The sequence below is a fragment of the Morone saxatilis genome, unplaced genomic scaffold (genome assembly GCF_004916995.1).
Source record: "Morone saxatilis isolate NCDOM2014 unplaced genomic scaffold, NCSU_SB_2.0 Contig7, whole genome shotgun sequence".
NCBI lineage: Eukaryota > Metazoa > Chordata > Actinopteri > Moronidae > Morone > Morone saxatilis.
Window position 1 is genome coordinate 23,205,782 of NW_023340246.1, and position 9,486 is coordinate 23,215,267.

Here is a 9,486-nt window from a genome sequence, read left to right on the forward strand (position 1 = left end):
CACACACACACACACTCTTACACACTCTTACACACACTTACACACTCTCACACACACACACACACACACACACACACACACACACTCTTACACACTTACACACACTTACACACTCTTACGTTGCAGAAACCAACTCGTCCTGTAAGGTCTGTTGCCGTGGTAACGGCGGCGTCTGCGCCCCCTACCAGGATGACACGGGGAACTTCCTGTTCCTGCGTAAAGGCAAACCGTGCACCGTGGGATTCTGCGACGGAGCGGTACGTCTCACTCACGCTGACTCTGTCCCGCTGTCTGAAACCTAAAAGCTTTAACGGTAAACGTCCTGATGCTCCTGCAGGGGAAGTGCATGAAGCAGGTCCAGGACGTGGTGGAGCGTCTGTGGGACTTCATCGATAAACTGGACATCAACACGTTTGGGAAGTTTCTGGCCGACAACATCGTTGGTTCGGTGGTGGCGTTCTCGCTGCTGTTCTGGGTCCCCTTCAGCATCCTGGTCCACTGTGTGGTGGGTCTCTACTTTATATTATTATTTGTGTCTGAACGCTGATCTTTACATTACTGGAACATTTTAAGCAGAATATCGGCGATTTCGGGGCCTTTTGATGAATCTTTAGCTGTAATTTTACCTTTTAAAAGTTTTCTTCATCTGTTTGTGCTTTCAGGACAAGAAGCTGGATCAACAGTATGAACAAACCACCAAGTCCCTGTTCTTCCCCAGTGTGAGTATATTTATATTTATAGATATTTATACTGTGTGGACACAATCTGGAGTTAAAGGACCAGCTGGTGATGTTTTATCCTGAATCAGATCAAGTTAAGTTGAGATTCCCTGTTTTAAACCTCTTATATAACCTTAAACATAAAGCAGGTTTTAAGTCTCTGCAGGTTCTTTTTACAAATGAAAACAATAAAAAACAGTTGAATTAAGATAAAACACAATAAAAACAGCTGTCTGCTCCTTTAATTGTGGCTCATACTGACTGTGTTTATTTTCCCAGAATGCCGAGCTCCTGAGCAGCCTTGAGTCTGCCTCTGTTCGGATCTTTAAACCTCCAACCTTCCCCTCCACCACCAACGCCGCCGCACTGCGTTTCCAGCCGTCCGGCCCCCAGCAGACCAGCACCCCTCCGGTCTCCAGTTCCGCCCCGGGCCCCGCCCCGGGCCCCGACCCGGTCCCCGTCCCGACCCCCGGGCACCCCCTCCTGGACAGCCCCCGCATGGCCACCATCCAGGAGGACCCCAGCTTGGACTCGCACCTGGACGAGGAGGCCCTGGAGGAGGCGTTCGGGCGGCCGGCGGGGGCGACTCAGCGCTCCTTCGAGGACCTAACGGAGAACAGTGTGACGGGTCGCAGCGGGAAGGCGATAATGTTCAGACTCCAGCGGCAACATCAAATCGACACCAAGGAGACGCAGTGCTGAGAGAGCTCGCCGTCCACGGAGCCGGATTCAGGTTGTTACAAACTGGTTCTGTACTAAAGACTGTCGCACTGTCACACTCAGGTCCGATAACCGATAACCAATAACGATCCGTTCATTTTTAGATCGACACGTTATTTTTCTATTATAATATTATAATATAGTATAGAGTCAGATTAACGCACCAAATGTATTTCAGGATTTATTTATAAAAGAGAACTTCTGTCTCTTGTTGTAGATTTCTAAGTATTTGTGTGAAATGTTTTACATTTATAAACAACAATAACTGTTTATATATAAATCACGAAATACATTTGTAAATCTGTACATGTTTATATTATTTTAAAGAGATATTTTAATGAATTTGCTCCATGAAAGAAGTTTTTTATAGCTCACACTTAAGCACTGAATTAGATTTATGGAATAAATACAGAAAAAATATATAAGACAAGAAATTATTAATTATTCAATACAGGTTGAAAATGTTAATTTCTGTAAAGTCCAAAGTCCAAAGTTTATTTCATGATGTTATTTTTCCCAATGAAGCTTCATAATTCCAAGATTATATATATTTATATTTATATACTTATTCATGTGATTATTTACTTTTGGGACTCTGTATTTTGGTGGAAATGTTCGTATCCACTAAAAACCGACACCAGATCTTCTGACGGGTGTAAATGTAAAACACCAAAAGATGAACCTTCAGGTAATTTTCTTCCAAAAATGGAAATTAAAAGCTTTAAAAGCCAATAAAGCTGCAATTTATCTGCAACTATGAAGCAAAAATTCAAAATATTTGATGGCTTCAGCTTCTTGAATATGATCATTTGCTGCTTTTTGTTGACTTAACCTTCGAGTTAATTAAATATCTGTGTGTTTGAAATGTTTGGGCTTTAGGCATTTTTCAGTTTCATAATCTAGAAAATAATGATCAGATTCATTAATTGTGAAAATGATCATTAACGGCAAGAGTCTTCTTTTCATGGGAAAAGATTCAAATATTTTGGGAGGATTTACAGTCGGATATTGTATCTTGTTTACCGACAACAGAAGAAGAAGCGATTTCTGTTCATTTTTACTTTTTGGCTGTAAAGAAAATTAAAAATGTATATTATTTAATCTACCGTCCGTTTAATGGTTATAAAATATCTTTAAACTGCCGTCCGCCCCTCAAACCAACAGAAAACACTTTAAATATAAACAGATACAATATTTTTTGTCGTTTTAAGTAAAAAAAAATTATATTTTAAGACTCAACATCAACTGTTTTAATTAATAGTGTCTCACGGGGAACTGAACCCCAAGACAGTGTTAGTGCCTTGCTCAAAACCCACTGAGCTACCAGATGTTTTTTATGTAATATATTGTACTGCTAAAAATATTATATATCCAGTCTAATGTTATGTTTCTGTTTCTTTTTGTCTGAATATGAAAGTCCATTTCTGCCAAGTAAAGTAAATTTTAATTAAATTGAAGCTGCAGCGATTAGTCGATTAATTATAAATAAAATAAAATAAAAAAATGTTCATGCAGAAAAAAAAGGAAAAACCAAACTTTTGATGGTTCGATGTGTTTGTTGTTTTGTTGCTAGTCAGCAGGATAGTTAGCTAGTATGAAACTAGCTAACTATCCTGCTGATCTACTTTAATCGTTAACAAGCAAATCACATCTGGTAGCTAATGTTAAACGCTAGCTAACTGGCTATGTAATTTACATCAGTGGTTAGCTAGTTCGCTAACGTCAACAAACCATTTTTCAGGCATTTGATGGTTCGAGGTTTTTGAGTAAATAAGTTGTCAGGACTCAATTATCGATTATCTTGATAACAAAGAGATTTTATCAGGAAACAAATGCTTTAGAATTTCATAAGTGATCATATGAAAAATCTTAACTAGTAAACTTTATTACTATAGTTGTGAAAAAAGTTCAATATTTCTCCTGAAATTCAGTTAATTTAATTAATTAAAAAATACTAAATTAAAGGATCTTATACTGTACTTTGAGTAACTTTTAACATTTTATTCTTTATTCTGCTGGCTGAAATGGGCTTTCGTGTGTTTCGAAATATTTGTACATTTTAAGTTAATTTGTAGTAAAATGAGGCCGTGTACTGCATTTATTCTAGGTTTGACTTGTACGTGTCTTTGTTTTGTTTTGATAAATACCACTTTAGTATAAATACAGTCAGCTGTTTAAATCTGACACAAAGAGGTCTTTAAACCAAACTGACGTATTTACATTGTTTCACTGGGAGAGCTCTCGGGCTGTTTGGTACCACTGTTTATATTTTATTAAATGTTTGTTTGTGTTTTATTTTTGTTATTGAAAGCGTTTTATTTTTTAAATGACAATCACTGAGAACCCTTTGTGCCTTCTCTTCCTTCGAATGCACTAGTCAGTATTTTTAATATTGTGTATTGAAGATATGTGCAGAGTGCTTCTGTTTACTGTGTTGTTATATGCAGACGATGATGTGCTGTATTCTGTTAAACACGTCTTGTTACGAGTATTTTAAGGTCTGACTATATATGTTTGTTTATGTTTGTGTCACTGTGTTTACCTGTCAGTCAGTCTGCTGTTTCAAAATAAAAGGTTTTACTGACTGTTTTCAAGTGAGCGAAAGTCTGTTTCTGAACGCCGATGAGAAATAAAGTTATTGTTGAATTCTTGAGAATATTTGTTGTTGTCAGTTTGGTTTGTTTTGTTTTAGAGGGTTTCACGTTGATGTTAGCATTTAGCTAAAAGTGCAGAGAACCTCAACAGTCCTGATTCAAGGTCCACTTACATTGTTAGCTAGTTACATCTGAAGGATAATGTTAGCAAAACACTAACAGTAAACTAGCTAATAGTAATATCAACTAAACTAAAACACATTAAAATCAGGACAGAAACCGGTTAAGCTCAAGTACAAACGTTTATTTTTTCTTCATGATGAAACAAACATTTCCGTAAATCAAAAAGTACAAAAACAACCAGCTAAAGATTGTTGGTCCGTCTCCTGAAGGCGATTCCTTTGGAACCAGGTTTATAAACAAAGTCTTTAATCGATCAGTTCATCGGCTGCCTGTGAACGCATCACGCCGCCCACCTTGCAGGTGACATCACAGGTGGGGCTGAGGGCGTCGTAGAGCCGGTGGATGGCGATCTCCACCATCTCCCTCAGAGAGTCGTCCTCTGCACACGTCACTGACTGCAGACAGAGGTCAGAGGTCAGTTAAGAGGTCACACAGAGCTGCTGGGTCTTTTAATTATCTTCTGTTCTTATATTTATCTACTAACAAGTTTTGTGTGTATTAAAGCCAGATATATGTTCTTCCACTGTGCCACAGAGATGTTTATTACAGAATCCTTTACAGCACCAAATATGTATTAATCCGCCACTGAAAATAGTCCCCAATAAGTGCTCTACTTTTTAAACTTTAACTTTTCTTTAAACAAAACTATATATTTGTGAGGTGTTTTTAAATATTTATGAGCTCAGTATTGAGCGAAGGACTAACCAGTTACTGCAGGATGTCTGACTAACACGTCCGTTTGAGTCCCTTCATGGGATTCATTATAATAATATAATAGTAGTGATGTCCATAAAAGGCCACCGTAGAGTTACGCAGTCGTGAAATTATTTTTTATATTTAAATAAATAGCTCTTTGTCCGTAATGCGCTAACAGAAAGTAGCATTAGGATGTGTGCATTGCTTACTATCTGCTACTCTACAGCGTCAACAGTGACCAACTACAGGAGCCTCAGAGGGTCAAAACTCAAAGGAGGCAAAGCAGAAACAGCTAAATGGAGCAAAAGTGTTTATTTTACCACTTTTTATATTCAGTATAGCGAAACTGAAATAAAACTCAGAAACATCGACTGTCTTGTGATCGAATCGCGATCGTATTGAGACAGAAGATACAAACAGGAGGTCTCACTCTGCTCTGATGTTGTACTCACTCTGGTTTCTGGGTCGATGACAGCAGTGACTCCGTCCACCGTCACACTCACGCTTTTATCATCTTTGAACTTCACGCCGTCGTCTCCAAACATGTCGCTGCAAAACACACAAGATTATTTGTTACATTACATTAACAGGCCTCAGCTCACACAAATCTCTTCATACAAAGCTCTTATTTTGAAATCTCTACTGATACTTCCTTCTTTAGCTTTCATTTCTTTCCTTTCACTTTTCAAATGCATATGCTGCTTATGATGCGCAGAGTGCCAGACGGGTGGGGCTTCATGTAGCAAAACATAAATTATGAACAGAAAACTTTCTGCTGGCTGTTGCAGTCAGACTCCACCCGACTGGCACTGCAGGCGGAGTAAAACAAACGTCCACTTACTGCAGCATGAGCCCCAGTCTCTCCACAAACAGCTCCATGTCGAATGTTTCTTTCTTGCCTTCAAGAACTGAAACAAACAAACATCAAACGTTAAAGGAGTCAAAGTTTCTGCTGATGATTAAAAAAGTCTCACATTTTGTTCACTGACATTTCTGTGCGTTGGGGTTGGATTGGACCTCCAGGACCACCGTAGTGACGACGTCAGCGTACATGTCGTTGAGCGGGTTGGCAATCCACTGAGGACAAAAAGTATATTAGTTATATTTAAACGTCCAGCCTCTTTGGTTCAGACTGAAACACTAAACTAATTTTGATTATCAATTAATCTGTTCAGTCACAAGTGTCAAATATTTTCTAGTTTCAAGATTTCCTGCTTTTCTTGGTCATTATTTAGTCAGTGGTTCTCAAACTAGGGGTCACAAGGCCTTATTGATTTAAAGGTGTGTAAGAAAACTTAATATATATCCAAGCATTTGTCTCATTTTGGTAAATAAAACTAAATAAAATTGTTATTTTTTAGTAATAATAATCCTGAGTCTGAATCTGATAAACAGCCTCATCCTAAATAAAAGTTTGAATAATCAAAGCACTGATAGAATGAGAAAAACACAGAATCTGTCAATAAATGAAGCCTATTAAGTATCTATGAAGGATACACAATACAGAGAATTGTATTAAAAGTACCTAAAAATATCAGGAAAACTAATCGCTGATTAATATTCACAGGAAATAATCTGCTCAAAATGTATCAAAATCTCTGGTTTTACACGAACTTCCTGCAGTTATTGTGTTCACTGTTTGGGTTCATTGTACAGTTTATCTGCTGTGTCTGACCTCCAGCAGCACCATGCCGGCCTCATGAACCAGAGTGATGCTCTTAAAGATCTTGATGGTGATCTTCTCTGCTCCCTCCACCTGCTCCACGTCTCCTGAAAACAACACACACAGAAGATCAGACACAAAGTACAAAGCAAACACTGCAGGAGAGTTTAAACAGAGTTAATAAAGGTCTGACACATTTTTTTAATTAACTTGATTGTATAAATTGTGGTTTTTATACAGATAAACTACAACTGTAACCACAATTTCTTCATTTTAGGCTAATATATAAATACAGTTAATTACATACAGATAACTTTTTTTTGTCTCTTTTATATTTTTTTATTAACTTGAATACCGTCTTTGTCTGTTATCATCTTGTTTTTTAAAAAACAAACAAACTTGGACATATGTTAGGAGGTGAAAAACTAAATATGAGAAAACCTTTTTATCTGGAACATTTTGGACCTGAACTGGTTATACTTTTTTTCTTACAGATGAAAAATGTTCTCAGGTAAAGAAACAGACAGAATAAACTGTGAGGTGCATTCAGGTGAGCTGGGAGATGTGAGGACCAACCTGCGAGGCTGCGTAGCTGACTGACCAGCAGGGAGATGGGTCCGGTGTACGGGATGGCCTGAGTCTGTGTCACTGTGCCCATATTCAGATCTGTGTAGTCTGAACAACGAGAGGGGACAACAAACGGTGAGCGAAACAACAACAACTGGACGCAACACTAGAAGAGGCAATTCTAAAAACTACAATATCAGATTATATTCCACAAGCTTTGGAGTAATTGCTAGTGATTAATACATAAACCCCAAAATGTCCTCATAAGGCAGAATTGTTCTTATTAAGATGGTTTACCACACAGTCCCCACAAAGATACACATACAAGCACACACACACAGAGGGCGTTACTGACTGGAGAGGTCGGAGGGCGTCACGATGTGATAGTTGAAGTTTCTTTTGATGAGGATCCCGGAGACCCTCTGACCCTGAACACACTTCTTGTCAGTCAGAGAGCCCATCACCTGCAGCAGAGCATGCTGGGAGTTAACGGGGCCGTACGGCGCAGAGAGAGAGCAGCACAATAAAACTGACCTCAGAGTTTCAGACCAACCTTCGCCAGTTTCTCTCCTCTGAAGTTGAGCGTGACGGCCTCCGTGTTTCGCGGGTTGTGGACCTCGATGTCGACCTCGTCGTTGTCTTCGTACTCGCGGATCAGAGCCGCTTTCAGACGGGCCATCTCGTTCTGCTCGCCGTGGACCAGAATCTGGAGACACAACAACAAAAGTAAAGATGACTGATGGTCATCTAGTTCTGATTAGAGCTGCAACAACCAACAACAACTGATTAACTGTTAAAGTCATTTTTAATTAATAAACGGAAGAAAATGTTTCAGCGTCTTAAATACGGAGATTTATTGCTTTTGTCCGTTTTATATCATATTAAACTGAATATCTTTGGGTTCTGAACTGAAACTTTAAAAGACATCCTGACATTTTAGAGACCAAACGACGACTAATTGAGAAAACAATCTGGAGATTATTTATTCATAAATAACTTATTCATTATTGATAATGAATGAAAAAGTAATCGTTAGTTTCAGCCCTAAAAAGTCTTAAAACAGTCGAGCTGCTCACATGTACTCTCTTCAATCATTCCTCCAGTGATGTGAGACACAATCCACAGTCACAATATATTAAACTGTTTATTTAAGGATAATATGAGTTTGTCTTCTTTAGACTAAGTGGACGGTTTAATTGTGACCTTGTTCCTTAAAAACATTCAACATTTTAACTGGTATCTTCTGGTATAGTTCTTACTTGTGTGTTTGTGATTAACTGATACAGATATATAATGCTGATATAAAAAGTCCTGTATAATTCCATTATTTCATTCACAATCTAATAAACATGGTTATCTTAGTAACTTGTTGTTCTGGATGGAATTTTTATTAATTAATTAAACAGAAAATATAGTTTTAAGCTGTAGATTTCAGATTGTGGTATTTAAGGAAGAGCGGGGGACAGTAAAAGAAGAGACGTCATTTAACTGCATTATTATAATATAATGAGAAAACATTTAGAGAGGACGATGGTGGAAATGTATGAGAGTTATTGTACGCAGCTCTAAACTAACAGAACGCCAACATCGTTACAGAGCAAAAAACACTGAGGAGTCTGTCTGCAGACATCAGCTGATTCTGATTATCTCAGATAATCAATTCCAATCAGTCATCTATCTATCGCTGATGTTGATGTTGTTGATGTTGTTATTGTTTACCACGTGAGGAGGTTTGAGCGCTCTGATGAACTCGCTGGTCTGCTGGTAGTCGGTGTGAGCAGAGAAGGAAATGTAGTCGACGGACATCTTCAGAGGAAGCTTCTGACCGGACATCGTGGTGATCTCGTCAGGCTCCGTCATGATGTGCTGAAACACACACACACACACACACACACACACACTCGATTAGAGAGTGTATACGGGGCCAACAAACCTCGGTGGGACTATGTCGTTGTTGTCTTCATGCTGCCTATTTCTTCTACCACGGTGCTCTACATTGTCTAACAGACTCTGGTTCCTGTATTCCTCATTGTACTTTATTATTCAGCCACTGAATCTACACAGACAATATTTATGTATATTTTCTCCTGAAGCAGAACTCTGACAGCAGTCTAAACCTTCGTTCCACCAGGCGGCGCTCTTACATGGTTCTGAGGGTTTTCACTGAGCTGGTAAAAAGCTTTCTCTTACTTGAACTTAGAATAATTTGTTAAACTTGCTCCATCTTAATGATCCAGACCCCTTGGAAGAATGTAAGCCACATTAAAACGGCATGAAACAGAAATATAACCTCCTTATTTAATGTTTGTCCTGTAGATTGTGTTTTATTTCTATTTAAATTGTA

The 9,486-nt window shown here is 38.5% G+C and overlaps 1 protein-coding gene across 1 annotated transcript in view; it reads left to right on the top strand.

The window, feature by feature from the left end:
* The window catches only part of LOC118340756 (disintegrin and metalloproteinase domain-containing protein 17-like), a gene marked incomplete at its 3' end in the record, with an annotated part of 13,966 nt that overhangs the window by 2,309 nt on the left and 2,171 nt on the right, over positions 1–9,486 (top strand).